Source organism: Manis javanica, chromosome 2, assembly GCF_040802235.1.
Source record: "Manis javanica isolate MJ-LG chromosome 2, MJ_LKY, whole genome shotgun sequence".
Classification (NCBI taxonomy): Eukaryota; Metazoa; Chordata; class Mammalia; order Pholidota; family Manidae; genus Manis; species Manis javanica.
The window spans coordinates 218,386,769-218,407,460 of NC_133157.1; the positions used below are offsets into that span (position 1 = coordinate 218,386,769).

Genomic DNA, 20,692 nt, shown 5'->3' on the forward strand with positions numbered 1-20,692 from the left:
AGCACCAAGTCCTTGTCATGCTACATGTAGTATTTCCCAAGTTGCAGAATAGGTTCAGCGATGAGCCAAGCAGGCCGGTGGCATTCATCTCCAGGACTTCTGCAGGACCTGCTGGGATAAAGGAGTCCTGCTCAGAAGAGTGGGGCCCCCAGTCATGTAGGAAGTGCCAGGGGTCATGCTGCACAGAGAGCCAGCCTGGGGTGATGCCAATGGAGGGAAGCAGAGTTGAGGGGCCCAGCAAGAGCGATCAGATCCTGGTGATGTGGTTTGAACCTGCCAGAAGTGAGTCCATGCCTAGAGTTTACAGCTATCTAGGCTAATACATTTCCTTTTATGCTTAAGCCAGTTTGAGAATGGTGTCCATCTCTAGCCACAGAAAGAGACACACCCGCCAGGGTCAGCTCGCACTCCAGATGACCCCCACTGCTCCACTGAGATGCCTGTGGTTTTTGACATCGGCATTCACATATGATTGTTTCACTCTGTTTGTCAGACATGTCACTCTGCTGACCAAAAAAGCCTAATGACAACAACAGTATCTAACCTGTGGTGACCCCAGCTCTGTACCAGGCATGTAGTGTGAGTTCTCCTCATTGAAGCCTCACACAATCACCCAAGGAGGGATGGGAATAACTCAGCATTGCTTGGCCACCTGCTGGGTAGGTTCCATGTCAAGCCCTTTACATGCACGATCTCATTCAATTTCCACAACAGTTTATGAAGGAGGTGAGGACTTCATCCCCATGTCAAGATGAAGTAACTGACACTTCAGAGCCACTGAAGTGCCTCCATCTTTCTCATGGATGCAGAGACTAAGCAGCCACATGGCCGCACAAGGTCTTCCTCCGTTCCTGTCTCTGGGGCACACAGGTGGAGGGCTCTCCTGAGGGAACCACTGAGCACAGAGTTGTACCAGCATACTTGGCCTCCAGTACTGGTGACTGCTGGGAAGAGCCAAACATTGAGTGGACACCCACCCCCTGACCCAGCAGGTCTTCTGGGGCAGCTGGATGGGGAGCTTGGATTAATTGCCAGGGATGACAATGTAGGTCAGAAATCTCTGTCTTACACGGCACAGAATGGCTTATGCTCTCTGCAAATACAACCGTGTTTATCCTGTACTTGCAGGATGCCCCGTGTGCTGTATGGGGGCTTTGAGTCAGCAAATGGCGACTCACCCCTCTTGTGGCCTGGGCATACCCTGTCACTACCCTGGGGCTCTGGGGTTCACTGCAGCCCAGGCTGAAGGAGCGGGGGCTCTTGGGCATGAGTTCCCAATGGTGCATGACTGGAGCACAAGAAACCAAGCTTAACCAGCCACGCACACCAAATAGTTCCCTTCTAACTAGTGTTTGGGTCACTCCATCGGTCAGAGCAAGCCCCAAGTCCAAGGTCAGCATTAACGGAATGAGAAAATATACTTCTTTCATGGAGGCTAGAGGGAAGAATAAATCTGCCATTTAGGAAGTAGACATATTATTCCCATTAGGCAGGGGAGAAAATTGAATCTCAGAGCGACCGACTGACTTGGCCAAGATCACGCAGAGGTAGAGTCGAATTTGAACCCAGAGCCTGTCTGTAGTGGCAATGTGAGACAGGGGCAGAACAGATGAGAAAGGCTGATGGCTGCTGATGACAGGCTTCCTCCTGAATTCTTGGAACAGTGAGGACAGGAAGCAAGCAGTGCACCCCGGTGTCCCTGGGATCCAGCCCGACCCTGTCTCCCAGGCGCACGGCCCTGGTCAGGTGCTCAGCTCTCTGGGTCCCAGTCCCTTTAAGGCTGGACAAGGGTAATAAGTCTTAGCTCACAGCCTTGGTAAGAAGTAGGTACAACGAAGCTGAAGTGGGTGACTCAAAGTTTGCCCTTGGAAGGGAAAACATTTGAAATTTTAGAAAAATGAAAGAGATGGTGAGAACAGCCAACCATAGAAGGGACATTTTGTGTAGAGCGGGGAGAGGCACTGCCCATCCCATTTCTCCACCAGCTTTCAGGAACTTCTCCTGTGCAGAGGACCAGCATAGCAAACCTGGTGTGCAAAGAGCCTCACGCCCTGTGGGTTGGACCTGGAGAAGTTGTCGTTTCTGAGCGCCGGAGCCCAGACAAGTCTCTGAAGAACTGGCAGCCCAGGGTGTCTGTCTTTGCACTTTCTCAGGCGTTGTCCTGTCTGTACCCTCTCAGGGTCTGGTAGAGGGCCTGGCAGTGAGCAAGCACTCAGAAACACCGGTGATGCATTCACACCCCCACTTACAACCTCAGTCCCTCCCTGGGGATGGAGGCTGGGGCATCTTCCAGCTATATTCAATCAGCTTTTAATAAGCTTATTTTTTCCTTGGCATGCTTTGCCCTAAAAGCTGTTTTCTTTCCCATCCCCACCTCAGAGGTGTGGGCCATTATGACTGCTATCACACTGCACCAGTGCCTGGGCAAGGGTGAGGGCTTCTTATTCTGGTGTCATGCTCTCTCCATCATACCAAGCATGGAGTGTTGCAACAGTCTGTTCATTTGTTCGCTCATTCATTCATTCATTTCGTCATGTAGTGGAAATAAAAGGAGAGGATACATCTCAAAATGAGACCTATTTCACATGCCGATAACATCGCAAGGGGACTTCCTCTGCAGAAGCATTTCCAGCCTCTCTGTTGCACCTCCCTTTACTCTCCCCTTCCCCCTGCACCCTTCCTTCCTGGCAAGGAGAAGTGACTGGAGGATATACTGGTTGGTGAGAGGCTAAAAGCAGTGAACTTTCAATCTTTAGTCCAGGCTGCAGCTCATCTGGGTGAAGTTCAGTGTGGCAGGTCTCTCTCTCTCTCTCTCTTTCCATCTTACTCCTTCTTAACAGATAGAAAGCAATGATTCTTTTCCCACCTGGCAGGTGAGGATGAGCTTTGCAGACTTTCCCAAGTCCTTGGGAAAATGGAGGTCTTATATAACCGGATTATGACCAGGATGCAAGCTATGTTTTCTAATCAAGCTTTAGCAGTATTAATACTGATCTCTGAAATCTCCACTTCTTTGACATGTGTATCTATTTCTTGACTGATTCTGAAATTAGAGGGAAGCATGGCAGTGATTAGCCATCACTCTTGACTCTCAATAGTGACTGAAGCAGATTTATCAACTGGATCCACTTTAATGTTACTTAAGAGAGATGAGGAAATAAATCATAATTAACATGGAATTACTATGAGTGGCTGGACTGAATATCCCATCTCTGGAGCCTGAGTTACCTGGTATTTCAGGATGTACTGGGGTTGCTCTTTGAGCACCGTAGTGCTTTCTGGTGTGAAGAAGTGCAGTCTGGTGGGCCCGTCTGGCTCCTGGGGATCTTAGGGGATAGCTCTACATTCAAGGCCTTTTGTTTTTCCTCTGCAGGTTAAGAGTAGAAGGTTTAGCAAGGAATTAGGGAGACTCCAAGGGGAGTCTTTATGGAAATGACCAGAATCCCAAATAGAAAAACAAAATTCTTTGAAAATATTCTGGACTGGAGGACACCGTGTGGGTCACCCACAGTGTTCTGTCTCCGCTGCCTGTTACGGTGCAGTAGGTCCCTTAAGCTGAGCAGGGAAAGTGACGGTAACAATGGTGCAACACAGCTGACTCCCCAATGAACACTTTGCTGAGAACCTTCCCTAACGCACAGAATCTCCACAACAGCCCTTTGGGGTCTTGCATACCCCCCACTTTGCAAATGAGGAAGCATACAGAGAAGATTAGTAACTTAAATAAAATTTTTCACATGTTAAGTGGTGGAGCTTGTTGGGGACGGCCTTTGTCTTCTCACAAGTTTGCAGGCAGAATGGGAAAGCACCTTCCCCCATGTCTGATCGCAGCACGGGAAAGCACCAGCTTGAGAGCAACCGGTGCAGTTCTTGGAAGTTATCTGCTCACAAAAACAGATCTTGTCCTCGAAGACGAGCCAAGACTCCTCACTCTGAAAATAGGGAGACCTTGAGGATGTGTGAAAACACCGCCCCTGCTTCTGGCCTGCCCCCCCTGAGAAGGGAAAGATGAGTATAGCACTTGGCTGAGGTCCGAGAAAGGCAGTATAAAAATAAAGGTACTGCGCCACATCGGGGCGGCAGCCATTGTCTGTCTATCTGTGTTGTCTGTGTTTTTTGTTCTCTCATCAGGCACCCAAACGTGGGGCATCCTCTCAGAATGAGTTGTACATATAATCAGTCCACACCTCCCCTTCAGACTGTTCGACTTCGACGGCAGGCACCGTCAGGAGCTGACATTTGAACTCAGCTCTCTTGGGTTCCAAAGCCAGCTCAGAGCTACTGCTTTCAATACTAACAATGACAAAGCTGTCCAATCACTACAATTACTCAACAGAAATAATCAGCACCTGCCTGGTGCCCCATAGGTGCCCCTGTGGAGGAGTTATAGGGGCAAAACAGCACTGGCCAGGATCCCCCAGAGTGCCCTGTCTAGTGGCAAAATTGGACTATGTAGAATCACAGAAACAGTGTTAAGGGTACTTTGGAGTAGACCCTTATCTCCCCATTTTACAGGTCAGGAAACTGAGTCCCAGAAGAGGAAGTGAGCTGCCCAGGGCTCACAATGGTGGGACCCAGAAGGGTCATATTCTAAACAAGCTGGGACCACACTGAGGCCACAGAGGGACCTAGGGGCCCAAATATAAGGAGGCTCTCAAACTCTGATGCTGAAGGTGCACTGGCATAGTTCCGAGAGTCAGTGACTCCTTTGTACCTTAGGACCCTCCCTCCTGCCTCATCCCAGCCCTGACCTTGACTACAACCCTGACCCCTGACCCTAGGCTTCCACCAGAAAGCCTGTCTTCCTGCATTCCTACCAGGAGCCCTTGCCAATGGCTATTCCTTTCTGTCCTTTTTTTCCCTGTAGACTTTTATCAAATTTTATCAGATGAGACATAAAACACCTTCTGAGGTTTCAAAGGTGATTATCAACGAGCTCAGAAGCTCTAGGGCCGGGGGCTCTACTTCACCCAATTGTCCCAGGTATGGATTGTTTCTTCACTACTGTGTTTAATCAGTCTGAGACTCCAGTGATTTTAAGACACATTCTACCTTTGGAGATGTTAAAATAAAAACAAAATGCCTGTTTTGGACCCAATGAAATAGTGAGAATGATATGCTTGATGCCTTGTTTGGGCCCCTTTGACAAGTGGGACACCGATGCTCAGAGTCTGAGCGTCTCCTTCCGGGCCACACGTCTCCCTCGTGCAGCCCTGGCCCTGGGCCCGACCCTCCATCTCCCGTCCTGCACTTCTTTCCTGGGTCAAATCTGACCCTAGAATCATCATTTTTTTCTACTATGCTTTACACAATAAAAAATCTCTTTTTATTGGGGCAATCAGGGGCCCTGGAGCAGAGACAAGAAGAGTGGCTTTACTCTGCCCACAGCCATTTCTTATGACACAGTTAATTCTGACCTTAATTTTGACAATCTTGGGGCTCTATAAGAAGGGAGGGGAATAGAAATACGTAAATCACACCACCTACTTTTTTAACTCTTTCTTCATGTCATTGTTCTCCTTCCCTCAGGCCTGCAGTGGGTGCCCAGGAGGAGAGGCAGCAAGACCTGTGACTCAGATGCCTCCAGGCGCAGGAGGGCCCAGGCCGAGGAGGGCTGCGGGCTGCCTCGGTGGCTCCCACCCTACGTTTGTATGATGAACCAAAAAAGTAAACAAAAGGGAAGCATTACATGTGTCTTTAGGAGACACATTTTCACAAGTCAGCAAAAATCAAGTAAGTTGTACAAATATTTGGTGAATAACCCATGCCTGTCTTTAGAAATGGGAGAAGTCAAAGATCTTAGATGTTTGGTGATGTTTATTCTGAACTGTCCAAATATTATGATTGTACTCAGGCTGTGGAGGTCAGATAGACAAACAAATGCCTGTTCCTACCGCCTCCTCATCACACAGTGCGGAATGAAGTGAGTGCACGAGACGTGAGCAGACTCTCCCGATGGAATGCTTTGCTGGCCCAGGTATGGAGGAGAGAACATGGGGTGTGGGGGGCCAGGCAGAGCTCTGTTTGAATCCTGTGTGAGTTCTTAGCAATCTTAGTCACCTTAATAGATGTTCCAGCTCTCTGAACCCCAGTCCCCCCTACAGACCACTGGGGACTTCCGTGAGCTGGCAGGTGTCTTGTTCTTGACACATGGTAGGTAGTCAGTCCATCAGATCCCTCTTCCTCTCTCCTTCCTCATCAAAAGCCCTATTTGCGCCCTCCCCAGTGTCTGCTTCCAGCCCCTTTGCGGCCCTGCGAGACTTGGGGTTCCCCAGGTAGAGTGCCTAGAGCACTTGGGTATGGGTATTTTATTTTAGAGGTGACCTCAGGAAGCAGAAGGGACAGAACAGAAAGGGTGAGACCGGAAGAGGAAAAGCTCACACAGGGTGCCATGGAGGCCCTGACTTTGCTGGGCTCTCTGAGAGGACCCAGACTGCTCCCAGAGCTGCCCCCCTGAGGAGAGAAGGCCTGGCATTGCCCCACCCATGGGGGGTTACTCCAGCAGCTGGGGGGCGATTATCCACCCAGCCCCTGCACACCCACACCCAGTTCTTCTGGACTGTGCTCATGAAATAGGAAACACAAAATCTCTTTTGAATGCGTTTGCTTCCACCTCTGTCTACCACAGCTGTGGCTGAGATCAGATGTGAGCCAAGGAGATTTGACACCAGGTACCACAACCACCTGCTTTGCGAGGCGTAGGACAGTGTTCACGTGAAAAATCTAATGTCCTTGGTCATAAGAGACGGGGCTTTGACCTCTGCTTACTTACCAGCTAAATACCTTATTCGTGAGACTGAACACTTCAAGCTTCAGTTTCCTCATCCATGAACTGGAAGAATAAATGAGGTAGCAAACATGTAAGAATTAGAAGAGTGCGTGGAAGATAGTGGGAACCTCCAAAACATGTTGTGTTATTGTTACTGGTGGTGTTAGCGGCAGTGGCCGCAGCAGTGGGGTGGTGGTGGGTCATGTTGGGAGAGCTCTCAGGAGCACTGGGGTCTGCTCTAGAGCCCAGAGATTTACCCACAGTCCTGCCAGCTCTCCAGCCTGGTGATGCAACATGACATCTGTAGACCAGCAGCAGCATCGCCTGGGAACTGGTTACAAATTCAGAACCCCCACCCCAGCCCCCGACGTAGGAATCAGAATGTGCATTTTAGCAAGATTTCCTGGGGCTCTGCATGCCCCTTACAGTTTGGGAAGTCTCTGGCCTGGTGAGAGTTGGACATGGGCACTGAGGAGGCAGCTCTGGGGAGGAAGAGCAGGACAGACATGAGACGGCTTTAAGATGGGAGGGCAGGGCTTGGTGACAGTTTCAGTGAGGGTGTGCAGGGAAAGGATGAGTTGCTAGGCTGTCAACCTCTTTTCTTTCCCTTGCAGTATCTGTGGAGCATCTGGGTAAACTATCCAGGAACAAGTGGACTCAGTGAATCTGGAACAACAAGCGGTCGAGCAGGAAGCTCTAGATCTTTGTGTAAAAAGCAGATTATATTAAGAACATGGACTGATCAGACACCTTTGGTGTGGCAGTAATAGGCAAGGTCCTTTCCACACACCATCTGCACATACCTGGAGAGCAGGGTGCAGTCATTGCCCATTTTACAGATGAGAAAACTGATGTGGAGTTGTTTTTGACCTTATCACTGAGGTAATAAGTAGAGGAGAGAGACTTCAAAGCCAAGAAGGCTGAGACCAGAGCATTTGCTTTTCCCAGTGGTGCCGAACTAAACACAGAGGACCATGAGGTTTCTGGAACATTCCTTTCATTTAATCATTTACTAAGAAATTGCACATGTCCTCTATCTTAACATCCTTAGGCAGACACTAGCATTGCTCTTTTCCTTTATGTATGAGAGGAAACAGAGGCTCAGAAAGCTGATGTAAGTGTTGAAGGTCCATAGCTAGCAAGTGATAGAGTAAACACGGAGACATTTCATCACACCATGATGCGGACCCCTAACATGGCTCACCTTTTGACTATAATGATGTTAGTTGTCTATTCAATATCCATTTTTCTTCCTATTTGTTGATTTTGTTCAGGGTGGCAATGTACCCAGCATCAGGTGTTGAATCATAATGTTGAATCATTTAGATAGAAGTGTAATGGATGTGATAGCTGGACAGACAGCAGTCATTTTGCAACTGTGAGGCAACTCATAAGGCTGGGAGAGAGAACAACTAATAGCAGCTTTGGTCTTTGCTCTCATGGTCAGGCAGCCCAGCCAACACTTGAAGCTCCCTACCTCCAGACCTTTCATATGGAACAAAAAGTACCTATTCGTTTAGCCATTATTAGTCCAGCTTTCTAATATTTGCCTGTGAACACATTCCTGACACATCCTTCTAAAAATGAAGATAGTGGTTATATTTATCCAGTGGTGCTTTTGTGAGAACAGTGCAGAACCCACACTCAGTACTCAGTAATGGTGGCTGTTATCATCTCACCATATGGCTCTGACACCTCTGAGAAGCTTTTCCTGTTTCCCAGGCTTATCTCATCCTGGAGCAATGGCAATCTGCAGGGGTCTCCTCCAGTCAGAGTTTATCCCAAGCCAATTAGCCCTCAGCTCTGGAACTCATTCCATCCCTGCCTGTCATTCATCATCCTGTCAGCCTGTCCCAAAGGCTCTGCCAGACGAGTATGGGAATGTCCTGGGGGGATTTCCCAGGGCATGGATAACGGACATGGCCTTCCCCCCACCGCCTTTCCTGGTGCCTCCGAGTGGGCTGCTGCTGGTCAATCTCAGATCCAGGATCCACTTCTGAGTGACATCAGCCCAGGCCTTCTCCTTCGGGTGCAGAGAGGGAGCAGGGCCTCACGAGGCAGAGCTGGATAGCAGGAGTTGTACAAGGGGGCCTCTGTGTCTCACATTCCAGGGGTGTCATTCACCCCTCCTTACTGTGGTGCCTCTGGGCTTGTAAGGTGCCTGTACTGCTGTGTGGGCTGCATGCAGGAGTCCTGCTGGCTGCAGAGCTGCAGCCTTCTGGATACACTGTGTCGCACTAGCTTTTTATAAAGAGGACACTAAAGAGCAGAGAGGTTAAGTAACATGCTAAAAGTCACATAGCACATAAAGAATGGAGCCTGGATTTTGAAAGACTCTGTCTATTGGCTCCAAAGCCTTGACCTACATGTTTCTATCTGACCTGGCTCCTGCCACCTGTTAGGATACATCTGCTTATTGTGCTATGGCCACACTGTTTGTTCTCTAATTGTTTAAACTTGTCCTGTCCTAGGCCTTTTGCACTGACTCCTCTGCCTGGGGTGATCTCTTCCTGTCTCATCAGTCAAGTTTTAGTTCAAATGTCAGTTCATCATAAGACTGTCCCCTCTCCCAACAACTCTGCAAGTCAATTCCATGCTCTACTGATTGGTTTGAAACCAGTTTATCTTTGTGTTACTGTCCATCTCTCCTGGGAGAATGTAGTTCCATGAAGAAAGGAGCTGCCGGCTCTTTCACTGTTATTTTGTTGACACCTGCATCTAGCACAGAATAGGTGCTCAGTATTTTCATTTTAGTGAATTAAAGGGTTGGAATTTGGATTTTTGAAGAGAATCATCTGGCTATAAAGTAAATCATTAACAGCAGGGAAAAGGGGTAGGGGGTGTGTGGAGCTTCATGCTGTCTTTGCAACTTTTCTGGAAATCTAAACTGTCCTAATTAAACAGTTTATACAAGCAAACAACAACAAGGAAACATATAGGGCACTGCTGCGGCTTGCCCTGATGGCGGGCACAGGGTACGGTCACACACACAGCAGAGGCGGGGCGAAAGCTTCTGGAAACTGTCTCCATCAGGCAGTGAGCTGACCTGCAGGACTGTGTCCACCCAGAGGGGTGCCTCTCTGCACCTACTCACCCAGTGGGGCATCTTTTTCAAAGGCATTCAAAGGTTGCTTCGAGCCTAGAGGGGCCCTGCCTTCTCACCACCAGTCTCATCTCTGCTTCGATTTCTGCCTCTTGCTGTGTCCCACAGCCGTTAAAGAAGAGCCAGCCTTTCCACAGAGCTTCACACAGCACCACAACCACAAACCTTCCAGGCTGCCCCGATGCTCACCCTGCTGGCGATGCGTGTCCATGCCCGAAGCAGACCCACTGCTGACCAGGTGCCCGTGTGTTCCTCTGGGTGCTGTACGCCCTCTGGGTACACTGGCCTGTTTCCTTCTCTCCTCCCTCATGTCACTGTCTTTGGTCACCTTCCTGGTTCAGTGGAGAGAGCACACGATAGGGACGTACCATCTTAGGTGGCCATCCCTTCTGCCACCTCAGAGCATTCTGTCCCGTAGGTGACCCTCAATTTCTAAATGTTTACAACCAGACTGTCCGTGTGACCTTGGGCGAGTTCTTGCATTCTCTACAGGCCCTGGCTTCCTGTCTGTGAGTGGAGGACAGTCATAGTTCCCATTTCAGAGGGTGCTGTGAGATAATACACGCAATGCTCTTGGAAAAGTGCCTGGCAAACAGGAAGTTCTCAATAAATGTATTACTACTGCTACTAATATTATTATGATGATGATTAGAATAACATGCACCAATAGGTGAAAGTGATCTTCCCCCAAACCCGTCCTAATCGGGGTTTTCTAGTGCATACAAACCTCGAACCTTGTATTAGTTTCCGTTTGCTCCTGTAGCAAACTGTCTGAAACTTATTGCCTTAACGCAACACAAATATATTATCTTCCAGTTTTGGGGATCAGAAGTCCAAAATGGTTTTATGAGACCAAAATAAGGGCGTAGGCAGGGCTGCTGCCCTTCCGGAGGCATCAGGAGGAATTTGTCCCTTGTGTTTCCCAGCTTCCAAAGCCCCTCCCAGTGCCAGGTGCCCTTTCTTGGTGGCATCGTTCTTGCTTCCACTGCGTCATCTCGCGCTTGACCCTGCTGCCTCCCTCCTCGGAAAAGCTGTGTGGTCACACTGGGCCCACCCAAGTCCTCCAGGGTTATCTCCCCATCTCAAGACCCCTAATTTAATGGAACTCTGAAGTCTCTTGTCAGGTTAGGTAACTAGCCACAAGCCTGAGGTTAAGGAGGCGAATGTTTCGGGGGTGGGGTCATCGCTCTGCCCACCACGATCCGCTTTAGGATAAAGTCTGCATTTCCCACACTAGCATCACAGCCTTCTGTGTACTGATCTCGCCCTTTCCCTGCTCCCTGTAACAAGCGTCCTGAGGGGTAGGGAGGAGGGTGTTGAAATGAAGGCAGTTACAGAAGAGAACTTCCAACTGAGTATTAGACAAAGAAATCCACAGACGTTCGTTTCCGGCCATGTAGACTTTGTCACTACCCATGAGAGTCCCTCGGCCGTGGACTCCCCATGGGTGGGAGTTCTCTCTCCTTTGCCTCCTTTAGAGCGCAGACCCCCCTTCCCTCCCCCAACTCTTTGCTGTTTCTCACTGCCTCGCCGTAACACAGGTGACAGTGACTGGGAGAATAAGCATTTATACAAAGCGCTGTGCGTGTTTCCAGCAGTGTCACGTGTATCCTGCACCCCTCACCCCTCCGAAGCATGCTGTGACGTAGCTTACAGGTGAGGAAGCTCAGTGATGCTTCATGTTTTAAAATGTAGGTTTTAATATTAGTTTTACTGTTATTCAGCATGGTGAGGCCAGCAGATCAGGACACGACTGCCATTGAAAAGGTGGTTTGTTGCTCTCGGCTCCCAGGAGGAGGCAGCGTGCTCACCATGCAGGGCCACACGGGGAAGCCCAAGGTCAGGCAGGAGGCAGCAGACGTTGGGGAAGATGGGACAAGGCCTTTATTGTGGTTTCTGCAAGAAAAGAACCAGCAAGACAGGGTAAGCAGCCTAGGACTGGCTGGGACATCAGGGTCCCTATTTGTCTGGTTCCTGATCCGGGTGATTAGGGCAGGTGGATGTGGCCTGGAGTGGGGGGTGGTGGGTGTGGGCTCCAGATGGGCTGGGTCCCATGTACGGCCAGGAGATACTGACTCCCTCTAGGAACTAGCTGCCTGGGAGGGGAATGCGCTTTGGTGTCCGCAGTGCCCCAGAGCTCAAAGCATCAGCATAAAAAGACACGTTTGATACACTCGAGAGTGCAAACTGAATCATGGAAGTCCCGTGCCACCATGGGATCAACTCTGGTGAGTTGGGTTGGCTGTGGGGGCTGGGCACCGTGCTGGAGGCTGGAGGTAAATAAACGAGAGCAAACAGTCTCTGTTCCCAAAGATTCAAGTCTCTGGGTGAGAATGGACATGAAAATCTCCCCTGGCAATCTGATGTAGTTTATTCCAGGTTGGAGATAAATATAAAGCATGATTTGATGAAAGGGAGGAGGGACAGCAAGCAAACGATGGAGCTAAGAGGTGGCAGGAGCTCGACACAAAGGATGACTAGGAATTTTCTGGAAAGGTTAACACTGCAGTTGTACTTAAGAAGAAATAAGAAACTTAGGAAGTACGTAAAGACAGGCTGCATCTGGGAAATAGTACTAAGAAGGCCTGAGGGGTCAGGAACCAAGCTGGGTGGCAGAAGGGTGGCCACTGGGGACACCACGAAGCATGAATGCGTCAGGGGTGATCTTAGCAACAGCATCTGTTGAACACTGTCCATGGCGAGAGGGCTGTGCAGTGGGGCTGAAGCCCAGTCCCTGCCCCCTCTCTGGATCCAGGGGTGCGGGAGGGTGACTCGGTCTGTAAGCCACCCTGCCATGTGCACAGTGATATGACTGTGGCCCCTTTACTCCCTCATCCCAGGCCACCCAGAAACCCTGCTTCCCAGGCGTGTCTCCACCATCTACCTGGGAGGTCTTTACTGCGGCAGCCACCTCCCGGGGGGCACCTACAGACAGACCTCTCTGCAGGAGGCTGTGAGTGTGTCTTTCTATGGAAAGATTTGTAAGATCTCATCAAGTTTGTCTGCAGAGGCCCTGAGAGATGCCTTCTGCTCTTTTCACGTTTCTTCCACAGCAGTTACCTGCCTGCATGAGGTCCTGCTCTGCTCCCCACCAGAGACAGGGGGCCATTTTCTCCAGGTCCACCCATTCCTGCTGTGGCTGACATTAGGATCAGGGCACATCCTCTCTGCCATCAGCACCTTCGAGGGAGTGAGTCCCCTGGTTCAGGCAGCCTTTGCACCACTCTGCAGGGATGGGCCCATTCTCTCTTGGGCAGCTTCTGTGTTGTCAGCCTGGCAGCTCAGGGCCCAGGCGCATTCTGCACTCAGGCTTGGAGGCCCACCCTCTCTTCCCACTCTCTGCACAAACGCTTCTGGGCTGGGAGTGAGATGGTCACTCACTTGTGCAAAATGTCAGGAGCTCCAAATACTCAGTCATCACGACCACTATTTCCCTGGCAGATTTCAAAAAGAAAACCAAAATTAATGCCAAATATCCATGATGAATGAAACATCGAACCGTTTAACAAAGACAGCATCTGCGTCTGCTCTTGCCTGTCTCATCACCCCAACAGTCTCCCCCTCAGCTCCTGCATTTATTTTTAAAAATGGATTTTTTGTTCATCATGGAGTTTTGCATTTTTATTTTTTTGAATATTGAGTTGATTGCTCTTGCTTAAGGAGTTTCTCAAAGCCCTGTTAACATTTCACTCGGGGCCAGCTTCTAACTCGCCTGGCTCTTGACCTTGCCCAGCTTAGGACTCAGTGGACGGAGGCCATAGGTCCTCAGTGGATTCTGGACGAGTGTTTGCTGTGCTCCCAGAAGTCCCCAAGGTCTGGAGTTGGAGCTGAGGGGCCGTATAGTGGGAAGCCTCACAGTGGTTGAAGCCATCAACAGAACTCCCCAGTTTGGTATTACCAGCTATAATGCTGAGTGGTCATTTGTGTCTCCAAATACCTGGCAGCTGCTTGTCTGTGAAACTTCATTTGTGCTCCAAGACATGTTTCCTAGAGAACTGAAGAAATGAAAGAATGGGTCCTTAACTGCATTTGCAGGTACCCGTAGAAATCTCCCTGCAGACTGCCAAGAACCTTTTTGCGTACACCGTGTCCAGATTCCACCTCCTTATCCTCTTTCTTACACTGCAGATGTTAGAAGAGAATGCTTTCCATGCTTTACAACATTGCACAGATGCATGCATTGGCTAACTAGGAATGGTAGTAGTAACCAAAAGTATAGCAGCTCAACTAATGGAGACTCGGCACTTAAACTTAAAAATATTGAGCAATTGTGAACAGATAGAACCAGTTTTCTCTGCAGCATATGTATCGCACCCCCTCTGCCCCTTCCGCCACAAGACAAAGAAATTAACTATTCTTTTGACGATCACTGGGAAGTATAAAAGAAGAAAAAAATAACATAGAAAGATAATAGAGAAGGAGAAGCCAGAGAGGAGAAAGTCTGGACTATTTCTACAGTTGCACCTTGCTGAGGGTGTCACCAACTCCTTAATGGGAAGAAACCTGAGTTAAGAAAAATAAACCAGCGAAAGATATTGCACATTGAATATATTGTTGGATTCACGTTAATTTTGTATAATTTTTGGTGTAATTAATTCATTCTAAACTAACCTTTTGATGTCTTCAGAAAGCCTTCAGTGAAAGGTGCCCTTAGACTGGATAAGCTGAGTTAATTAGCTTGACATTGAATAATAATGCCTTAAAAACTCTAGCGCCTAAAACATTAAAACAAACAAAAAACCTCTAGTGCCTGTGTTGGGAGAACCAGATAATAAATTCATGCTACGGAAAGGTGCCTGAGCAGGGCTCACTCAGGGAACAGGGTGTACCGGACCACACCGATGGTCTCCATTTTTGAGCCCCTGATATGAGTTGGGCCCCATGCAGAGCGTGGAGGATGGAGGTGGGATGAGCCCTCTTGCCCTCAGGGAGGTTACAGTCTGGGAGGTAAGGCGCAGGCGTCCCCCTTTCCTTCCTCCCTTCCTTCTTCTTTCCTTGCTTCCTTCTTTTCTCCCTTTTTCCTTTCCTCTTTTCCTTCCTCCCTTCCACGTTTCCATTTGTTCATCCATCTCACATTCACTGAACAACATGAGCCCTCACTTCAGTCCCCAAAGGTCATCAGCGGCCAGGTGCAAATCCTCTAGCCCCTGAGTTGACTTCAGCACATATTTCGTGAGTAGCTTCCATGTGCCTGACATTGTATAAGCCCTGGGAACTCCATGATGGATGAGATGCAGTTCGAGCTCCCAAGATTTCTGTCTAATGCAAGAAACAAATGTACAAACCAGAAGTTTCAGTTCACTGAGACAAGCGTTAAAGCAGGCTATGCACCTACTCTCAGGACGTCACTTCACCTACACAGTAAGATAGGTGATTTATTTCCACACTCATTACTAGTTACGACACCTCCATGCACGATGCTTTCAGAACCGAAAGTAAGAACCAGCTCTGTTAATGCCCAGATCAACCATTCATGTTCTTCTTTGTCTGCCCTTCAGAATTCCCCACTCGATGGGGGAAAAAACAGTGCGAAGTTATATTTTAAGTCTTAATGCCCTATGAAATAATAATGGGGCTTGTACAGAAAATTTCATTTGAAATTATAGAGTTCTCATGTCAATGTATCAAATGATTTTTCCTGGTGCTTTAGTGTCTCACAGATTGAATAATAAAACATTTAGGGAGAGGTGGTGAATATTTCCATGAGGTAGTAAAAGTTTGATTCTCTCATAAAAGAATTTGAGAGAAAATGAAAAAGTATTGATATATGCATAAGAAAAAATAAAATAAACATTAAGGAGACCAAATGAAATGTTATAGTGGTTCTCTGGTGGACTGGGTATTGTAAGTGGTATTTATTTCCTTTCCTTATTTTTATATAGCCTCCAGAAATTCTGCAACGAGCATATATTGCTTCTATGTTTAGAAAATAAACGTTACTTTTTAAAAGGCTTTTGGTGACTTGACAATTGAATTTTGTTGGTGGGCTTCCATCTGTCCAGAACTTTCCTGGAAGGGATTAAGAATTGCCTAGTGTGAAGCTCTCATTTCTAAAGTGAAAATACCGCAGTTTAGAAATAAATTTATGAGCAGGCCTCCTAAGAAGACAGAGCTGCCTTCACCTGCCCAAGGTGAGCTGAGCAGGGGATGCCAGCCTTCGGTTGAAAAGCCCCCTGCCTTAGGACCCACTAGCAGGTATGAGCCTTCACAGGACCTTACACATGTGTTAACAAAGTGGATCAGAAGTGAGTTGATACTTGTTATCACAGATCATATTAATGAAATAAGCAACAGTGACCAATGTTTGTTCTTACCTAATGCTTGCTCCATGCCAAGCTCTGTTCTACAGTCCTTGTATGTTAACTTATTTTAATGATGATGAGCTGAGTGAACCAAGAGAAAAGATTCAGACACACTGGGGTCTAGTCAGTTCAATGCTCTAGGCTGAGCTCCTTAATTCAGAAAAGATGCCCATCGCTGCGTTCATCAGAGGGCTGATATGCGGGGGGAAGTGAGATGATGTGGGTGAACTAAACCCCCTCACCAACTCATTCACTCATTCACTCAACAAACACTGCCATATATTTAGTTTAATCCTAATTTTAAAAAGTGAGAGAGCAGTAATACTGCCTGCCTGGTGCTCTTTTTGGGGGGATCTGGAGTTCCCCCACTTCATGGTGATCCTGAAAAGATCCCCTTGAAGGCTATGTCCCAAACCAGGCTAAGCAGAGACTTCTGGGAAGAATGCTGGGTAAGGGGTCCCCTCAATTGGGATTGCAGATGTGTGTAGATGACACATCTTATAAAGGTCACACCTGAGAAGCAGGCAGCACAGCACTGGCCATGCAGAGGGAGGGATGTAGGCAACAGGGTCCTCGCTCTGTGGAGCCAGCCAGGCTCACACTGTCCTCCTCCCGTGGGGTCCTTCTCCCCTGGGGGCCTCCTCCCCTGGGGTCCTCCTCCCCTGGGGTCCTCCCCTGGGGTCCTCCCCTGGGGCCCTCCTCCCCTGGGGTCCTCCTCCCGTGGGACCCTCCCCTGGGACCCTCCTCCCCTGGGGTCCTCCCCTGGGGTCCTCCGCTCCTGGGGCCCTCCTCCCCTGGGGACCTCCTCCCCTGGGACCCTCCCCTGGGGCCCTCCTCCCCTGGGGTCCTCCTCCCCTGGGGTCCTCCCCTGGGGTCCTCCTCCCGTGGGGTCCTCCTCCCCTGGGGTCCTCCCCTGGGGTCCTCCGCTCCTGGGGCCCTCCTCCCCTGGGGTCCTCCCCTGGGGTCCTCCCCTGGGGCCCTCCTCCCCTGGGGTCCTCCCCTGGGGTCCTCCTCCCCTGGGGCCCTCCTCCCCTGGGGTCCTCCTCCCCTGGGGTCCTCCCCTGGGGTCCTCCTCCCCTGGGACCCTCCTCCCCTGGGATCCTCCCCCCCTGGGGCCCTCCTCCCCTGGGGTCCTCCCCTGGGGTCCTCCTCCCCTGGGATCCTCCCCCCCTGGGGCCCTCCTCCCCTGGGGTCCTCCCCTGTGGCCCTCCTCCCCTGGGGTCCTCCTCCCCTGGGGTCCTCCTCCCCTGGGGTCCTCCTCCCCTGGGGTCCTCAGCTGCATGGCCTGGTACATTCCTGGTACACTGACTTCTGATCATTGGAACTAAAAAAGCCTCTTTCATGGTATAAAATAAAACCTGGAAAGAATGGTGACAAAGTACTAGCATTGAAGACAAGGTGATTTTTATTTCCTTTTTCCTTTTTTTCATGCATTTTAAGCAGTGGTTTAGAAAGATTGTATTCTTTCATGGTAAGAAAAAAATAAACTGTAAGTGTTTGAGAGACTGCCCAGTGACACCTGCACTCCATTCCTCAGCGCTGCTGGGACTCTAGGGACCAGAAGCTAGTTTGTCACTGGGGTGGGTGGTCCCCCCTCAGCATTTCGGTTTGGGGCTACGTCCCTTCTGGCCCCTCTTAGGGATTTGAGCTCCGTCATGCTTTTTTATTGGGATGGGCAGAGAACTTCTCAAAACCATAGAACTCCCTTCTTTTTTCCTCTTATGGTTTGTTCTGGTCATTGTCATGGTGATCGTCAACTCTCATGGCACCAGTGGGATGTCATTTAGTATGAAAAGTGCGTTACAATGAAGTTAGAGATTCTTTAGGGGGGCAGCAAGTGAGCTGCCATCTTGGATCCCACCAGTTTCTGCTGGTCTGGTCCTGAGGGGGGACTCTTGACTGTAATATCCTATTTCTTAGTCTAAGTGGGGTGAAAGTTCATTTAGGGATTTAGGCAGGGTCAAAGCAGAGTGAAAGTTCAGCTGTGACACATATACATGACACTGGATATAACATTGGGAGACACAACCTATTTGCTGTCACCCCTGCCATCAGATTTCTGTTGTAGGCAGCAGATCTCCTAACTGACAGCATGTGAGCAAATGAGGGACCCTAAGTGAACAGATGGGGGTGCAGGAAGGGCACTGGGAGGGCATCAGCACTGAGTCTGGTCCAGTGACCCAGGTCCAGGCTGATAGTCATGGTGTCCCTGGACCCGCTCATCTCGTAGCGAACTGGGGTTTTCTGTGAGGCCGATGTCTGAACTTTTCTCTGCAAGCAGCCTTTGCTTCTGTCAGCAGATGCAAGGTTAAAGGGATCCTTGATGATAAATCCTGTATCACCATCAGTGCTAAATGACACGTTAGTAGGTCTGTAGTTCTGTAGTTCTGGAACTACAGAAATGAGCCACATGCACGTGAACAAAATCATCCCAATTGCACCAGTGAGGACACGGTAGCACAGTGATGACAGAACCCACTTACTCAGGGTCACACAGTGGCTCGTGATGGGGGGAAGCAAGGGTCCTCAGTGTTCTGTCACCAGATGCTCTCTGTGTCTGTCCCTACCATACTGATCCGTGGAGTAGTCAACAGGGCCAGCAAAGAACTTACCAAAAAGTTCCTGCTTACCTTCCAACACAAGGAAAGAGACTCTGCCCATCCATTAATGGATTTGGGGATGAGAATAGAGAGTGGCAGCCATTTGGGTTGCAAATAGTCAAAATAATTCCTCTTGTGTGGCTACATCTTGAGGGTTTTCTAAGTGCTGCCCCACCTCATATTTCACTGGGTCCGCAAACAATGTGTTCAGTAGGGAGAACGAGCCCTCCTTCTTTATAGGCTGAGATACCGGTGCTCAGAGGGTTAAGTCATTGATCCAGTATGCCTGGTATGGAGCCGCCATACAGGGAAGAGCCCTGAGAAAGGAGCAGATCCTTTAGAGGTGGACCTACAGACAAGTCTTAGGATCCAAGACAGAAGTGACAGACAGACCAAATGGCTTTTGAAAGATGCTATATTCTGGAAAGTGTGTGTTAGATCTTTAAAATCAAAATCTCATCCTCTTTTAGTCATGGTTTAATTTCAGTGTGACTCCGTCTTCATCTTTAATTGATCTTGGAAGTGTTGAGCTCTGCATTTCTTTTTCGTATTTTGTTCCTCTCTTCCTCACTTTTCCTCTCTTCAGGGGTAATACACTGTGAATATGAACTCTTAACAGCCACCCATACAAAGTCAACTACAAAAATCGAATCCTTTTTATAAATTGTGCAAAATGTTTTGTAAACTCTTCACCTGCTGGTTTGAGGTGTGCCCTCCTCTAAATCTGAAGCCACAGGGGCCTAGAGGGGGAGACGACTCACCAAAGAGCTCATGGGCATTGGCAAGACCAATAGGTATTCTATACATTTCTCCACAATGTCTCTTTTATGAATATGTGACACAGTGTTGGGTAGGTAGAATGCATTCACTTCATTGCCTAGTTAAATAATCAGAGCATAAATAAAATCAGCATTACTTTATTGGGTACTTGCCTTTCTTTTTCTCAGGGGGATACAGTAATCGAACACATCCCAAGATACTTCATGCAAGTTCAGCACCAATTCCCTTTCTCCTCCATCTAATCCTTGGGTTTCCTGGACGTCACTGCATTGTTGATTCTTGGACCAGTGCAAATGTTGATGGGATGTGCCTCACTCTAAGGAAGGCCCATTTGAGGAAACAGATCAATAAGGCTCCTTACGTTACAAAGGAGTCTGGGAAAGTACCTTGGAATAATTGGTTGTAGAGAATGAATGTCTCTGTAGGGGCAATGTGTCTTGATGGGGAAATTCCCAAGCTTTTGAGGGAAGGAAAGTCAATGAAAGGGCTTGAGCTAAAAATGTTCTAGCTTGGGGAAGTGGAAAATGGGCAAGAGTGAGATGCCAGTGTGGGCCCCTCAGGCTGCCTTCTGGGCAGGTGGGGATGGAGCTTCCTCCGTAAGTCCAAGGATGTGGGTGTACAGCCAAAATGAATGAGGCACAGGAGACCTCGTTGAGGTGTCTTCAGGGGCAACACAAGGCGGCAGCGCCAGAGTGGCCGTGAGTACATGGCGTGTCTGGCCAAGGCTGGTTTCCTGAATCTGTATGGCTCTGATGCAGCTTGAAAAGGTGAGAAGGTAACATCAGTAAGCCTTATATGGTAGTTGTCTGGGGCATCGCTTGAGAGCAGAACTCTCAGGAGATCCCAGGAGAAAGGCAAAGATAGGACTAGGTGGAAATCAGGTAGGATAAAGCTCATTTAGCACCATAGGAGGCCATAACAGGCCCGTATGGTCAAAAATGGAATTTAGACCTGACTGCTCCACCTTGCCCAGGTGGCACTGCATAAATCCACAGCTCTTAGCATCCACTCAAAGGAAAAGCGGGCTCAGAGGTAGTGATGTGCTGGTAAATCAGCTCTCCAAAAAGAAAAAAAAATTTTAGTGTCAGTGTCTGTCCCAGCTTGCAAAATTCCTGAGAATTTCGCAGTCAGCGTCCAG

At 49.0% G+C, this 20,692-nt stretch overlaps 2 long non-coding RNA genes across 2 annotated transcripts; one reads left to right on the forward strand and one right to left on the reverse strand.

Moving 5' to 3' along the window:
- Window positions 1-2,937: 2,937 nt before the first annotated feature.
- On the reverse strand, window positions 2,938-15,809 carry LOC118972850 (uncharacterized). The gene is made up of 4 exons (XR_012128545.1): window positions 10,062-15,809; window positions 6,773-6,832; window positions 5,488-5,641; window positions 2,938-3,932 (listed from the first exon to the last, which is right to left on the reverse strand). It is a non-coding gene; the product is annotated as an uncharacterized lncRNA (long non-coding RNA).
- LOC118972849 (uncharacterized) lies at window positions 5,629-7,518 on the forward strand. The gene is made up of 2 exons (XR_012128544.1): window positions 5,629-5,977; window positions 7,384-7,518. It is a non-coding gene; the product is annotated as an uncharacterized lncRNA (long non-coding RNA).
- Window positions 15,810-20,692: the final 4,883 nt, after the last annotated feature.